Source organism: Orycteropus afer, unplaced genomic scaffold (genome assembly GCF_000298275.1).
Source record: "Orycteropus afer afer isolate SDZICR_OR568_19922 unplaced genomic scaffold, OryAfe1.0 scaffold00014, whole genome shotgun sequence".
Taxonomy (NCBI): domain Eukaryota; kingdom Metazoa; phylum Chordata; class Mammalia; order Tubulidentata; family Orycteropodidae; genus Orycteropus; species Orycteropus afer.
Window position 1 is genome coordinate 1,581,488 of NW_006921601.1, and position 4,842 is coordinate 1,586,329.

The following is a 4,842-nucleotide window of genomic DNA, read 5'->3' on the forward strand; positions in this document are numbered from 1 at the left end:
TAAGCACAGAATCCAGGAAAAAGAGGTCTTCCTTGAAGCAATAAGAAACAAAAGTTTGTAAGTGAATGTCTTCATTGTTGCCTGGAGTTTGGGAAAAAGTAGAATCAGAACTCATTCTAGGAATAAAAATTGACATTTCCTTTGCAACATAAAAAATCATTCCCTATTTTTACTAACAATTGCAAAGGTGGCTCTGATCTTTGTTTACCTCTTACAATTTTCTCAGAAGCTTCTGGATTCCCAGCTTGATCTCTTTGGTTCTCACTCCATAAACAATGGGGTTCAGAGCTGGGGGTATAAGGTGGTGCAGAATATTGAGCAGAATGGGTACATCTGGGGGAATTCTCCTTTTGGCCACATTAGTGATCACCAGAACCAGCAGGACTGTGCTGAAGAAGAGGATGAGGATGAAGTGGGAGCCACAGGTGCTCAGAGCCTTGGACATAGCCCCCTCAGCCTTGATCCTTAGCACAGTTTTCAGGATAAAAGAATAAGAAAGAACAATAAGGATGAGGTCAGAACCCAGCAGGGTCCAGCCTGCCACAAACTGATAGAACCAATTAAATGTGATGTTATCACAAGAGAGTTTGGACACAGACAGGTTAGTACAAATGCAGTTTTTAATGATATTTTCATTTCAGTGTTTGAGTTTGGCAGAAAGGATGGAAACAGGTAGAGAAAAGGGCATTTCAACCACAACAAAGATGGCAGCCCTACACACAAATTGATTAGTGATGATGGATGGGTACCTCAGTGGTTGGCAAATGGCCACATAGCGGTCATAGGCCATGACCATGAATGTGCAGTACTCCATGGTCAAGAAACTATTCATGATGAACATCTGGAGAAAGCAGGCAGAGAAGCTGATGGATCTGAGGTCAAACCAGAAGATAACTAAGACCTTGGGGATGACGGTGAGACACAGCACAATGTCCAGCAGAGAGAGAAGGCTGAGGAGGTAGTACATAGGCTCGTGCAGAGAGGTCTCTAGCTGGATGGTGATCAGGAGGGTGACATTAGCCGTCATGGCCAGGAGGAAGAGGAGACTGAGTGGCAGAGACAGCCAGTGCTGCCAACTCTGGTAGTTAGGGAAGCAGATGAGGAGGAATTCAGTGACTTGAGCAGTGGAGGAGTTGCTGGGTGACGCCATGCAGAGTATCAAGCTGGAGATCCAGGGTACCTTTCAATGTAGGACACAAGTATATCAACATAAAAAATATGTGTTCTTGATGCATTGGAACTTGGAATCTATTGGAGTATTTAGCTTGTCCCAATGAAATTTTACAATCATCATCATCACCACCTCTGACATTAAATTAAGTATTCATCACATGCTAGGCACTGTAGTGAATGCTTTATGGTCATTATTCATTATATTCATTTCATCCTTTTGGAAAAACTTATTGTTGTTGTTTCCCATCAGGTTTTTTCTCATTCAAAGAAAAACAAAACCAAACTCACTGCTGATGAGTCAATTCTAATGCATAGCAACACCTCCTTGGGTTTCCGAGGCAATATCTCTACAGAAGTAGATTGCTCAGTCTTCCTTCCAAGGAGTGGCTGGTGGGTTTGAACTGCCAGCCTTATGGTAGCAGTCAAATGCCTTAGGCACTATGCCACCAGAGCTCCTTTGTCACTCATGGCAACCCTACATGACAGAATAGAACTGCCTCATAGGGGTTCCCAGGCTATAATCTTTATGGGAGTAGATCATCAGATCTGTTCTACTGTAGAGTCATTGGTATGCTTGAATCAAAAAAAAAAAAAAATTAATTATAGTTTGAGTGAAAGTATACAGAGTAAATTAGTTTTCCATGCACAGTTTATATACATTTTGTTTCACATCATTGGTTGAAATTCCCTCAGTGTGACAGCACTCTTTCCACTTCCTCCTTGAGTTCTCCAACTATTGTCCTTCTTTCCTGCCCTTCTTGCCTTCTGAGCTTTGTTTGGGGGCAAATGCTGCCCTTTTGGTGTCACACGGTTGATTGTACTGAGGAGTACATTCCTCATGGGTGTGATTATCCACTTTATAGGCCTGTCAACTGTTTGGCTGAGAGCTGATCCCCAGGGCTGGGATCAGTTCCAGGCTTGAAGAGTGTGTAACAACCACAATCTCTGGGATTCCACCATTCTCTATCAGACCAGAAAATATGATCTTTTTCTATGATTTGGAACTTTGGTCTACTTTTTTTTTCCTCCCTGTTTGAGCACTTTACCATTGTGCCTCCAGGAGGGTAACTGATATTGTTATACTGATTTTACAAATAATGAAAGAGAGGCCAATCTGACTCTAGAGTGCACATTCTCAGCCCAGTGTGATACTATTTAGTCTTGACAAGGACAATTAGTTAACCAAACCCTTCCCTCAGGAGGTTAGCAGGGATATGTCAGTGGAGATCTCTGTTTAGCCAACTCCATAGTGATCCAAGAAAACCTTTACTCCCTAGAATAGGATGGGAAGGATTCTTTATTTAAATTCATCAGGAAATATTGGATTAGAGGCAGAGAAGTCCTTGATCCCACCCAAGGGCAATGATTTCTTCCCACTCCAAAGGGAAATTCACTTTAAAGATATAGCATCCATTATGTGTTTACTGGATTCCAACCAAAAACGCACTGCCCTTGAGTCAATTCAACTCATAGTGACCCCTCCTTGGGTTTCTGAGGCAGTATTACTAAGAAGTAGATTGCTCAATCTTCCTTCCTTCTGGTTAGCAGTCAAATGCCTTAGGTACTACGCCATCAGAGCTGGATTAGTTGCTGTTATTTCTCTTTGAGAAAGTTCATGTCTGTTTTCTTTAGATTGGGTCTTTTGGAAGGGAGCATGAATTTCCTATTCTGGTGACAGGGAGAGTCAGGCCTGAGGAATAGACTAAGGAGAATATGAAAAATTGGAAGTCTTATGGCTGTTCTTCAAATAAGAAACAGGATCTTTAAGAGGGATCCAAAACAGAAAAAACAGTGACACTTAGAAGGCAGAAGAAATGTCCTGCTAGAATGGGTAGGAAATTGAGAGGTCAGGAACCTTCAGGAATATCAAGCAAGGGTTTGGGCCTAACAGTACTATTCCCTGTCAGAGGATTGAGCATCACAGGTTACACCCATCTGGGTTCTTTGACACAGGCTGCTCCAGAAGGACCATGGAATCCCTTGCTATGGTCAGAGTGTGAGCTTACCTGTCACAGGAAACCCATCCAAAGATAGAGCAATTCTTATCATGGGACACTGATTGATATTGGTGTACTGCTAAACCTTTCTTTTCCTGCTCAGAGGAAACGCAGTCTCAGGCAGTTTAAGATGATGAACACAGTGCACCAAGAGCACTCCCGGACATTTTTGGAAGCTACCATCATGCTCTATCTGGGCATGAGTCCTCAGTCCTCCCTTGAATTGCTCTAGAACTCTGAAATTTTATTAGTCCCTGTCTTAGATTTTGATCCCTTCCTTCATATCAAGAGCTATTTCCTTGATTCAGAATAGACAGGAAGAAGAGGATAGGCAATAAGTAAAGAAAGGGATCTGAATATTCTTATTCAACCATTCAACAAGCATGTACTACTCACTACAAAGCAAGGTGATATGCTACAAACTGAATGAAGATGAATAGAAGAGGGTCTTAAATGTCAAGTCACAGTGTTAGGCATGACTTTCTCATTTTGAGCTTAGGTAATAGAAGGAATTAAAGTTTCAATGAGAAATTAAGGAGAAGGATGAGAAGGAGGAGGGAGGTTTAAGAATTAGGAAATGAATTTATATTTGAAATGTTTTGCAAGAGATATTTGCAAAATACCCAGGTAGCATTCTAGCAATCATTCAAAATATAATATACCTGGAACTATTGAGAAAATTCAAGGCAACAAATGAAGATATGTTTGTTGTTATTTGAAGAAAAGAGGAAATAAGGTTAAAAAAAATAGTATATAAAATATTTGGGGAAAACCTAAGCATGCTGTAGAGTCTAAAGTTTAGACTGAAAAAATTTTCCAGTGGTGTTCATAGTTGAAGATTTCAGAGAAAAAAATATTATTTGATGGACTAAAGTTCTGAAGAGGGTTACAGAAGATTGATTCAATATTATTAGTGAGGATGTCTAGGTAAAATAGTGAGGTGAACAAAGTGTATTGTTTACCCCACTACTATAGTCACAAAAAAAAAAAAAAAAAACCCTTCTATATTGGAAACCAGAGGTGAATACAGTCCACATGGCAAAAATTGTGACTCTTGTGTTAAGTACTTTGGTAGAAGAAAAAAATTGAAATAGGATCTTCCACTGAAAAATAAACAAAGAAATAATCAGCTACATCATCATCTTTAAATTGCAGGGTGAAAGCAAGCATCTAATTGCCTAGAGGAGAAATGCCTTTTCTTCTAATGTAGGAGAAAAGAATCTGTGTTTTGAAGGTGAGACGACAGTTCTTTCTTTTCTGTTTTGTGCAAGATATAGTTACTGTTATTCATTGAATTGTGTCCCCAAAATATATGCCTTGGAATCCTAACCCTTATGGGTTACTTGTAGATGCAATCCTATTTGGAAATAGGGTTTTCTTTTTTATGTTAACTAGATCATGCTTGAGTCAAGTGGGTTCTGAATGTAATCACTTCTGATTTATAAAAAGAGCAGATTATATACACATACATACACTGAGGGAGACAGGGGCTGTGTGAGGATCATCCACAAACCAAAGAACCAAGCAATGCCCAAGATTGCCTACAAGGAAAGAACCAACATGGCCAAGGCCCTGATTTAGACCTTTAGCCTCCAGGACTGTGAGAAAATAAATTTCTGTTCCTTGAAGCCACCTACTATGGTGTTTGTGTTACAACAGCACTAGGAAACTG

The 4,842-nt window shown here is 40.1% G+C and overlaps 1 pseudogene; it reads right to left on the reverse strand.

Annotated features, from left to right (window-relative positions):
• Positions 1–211: 211 nt before the first annotated feature.
• Positions 212–1,156, reverse strand: LOC103208553 (annotated as a pseudogene).
• Positions 1,157–4,842: the final 3,686 nt, after the last annotated feature.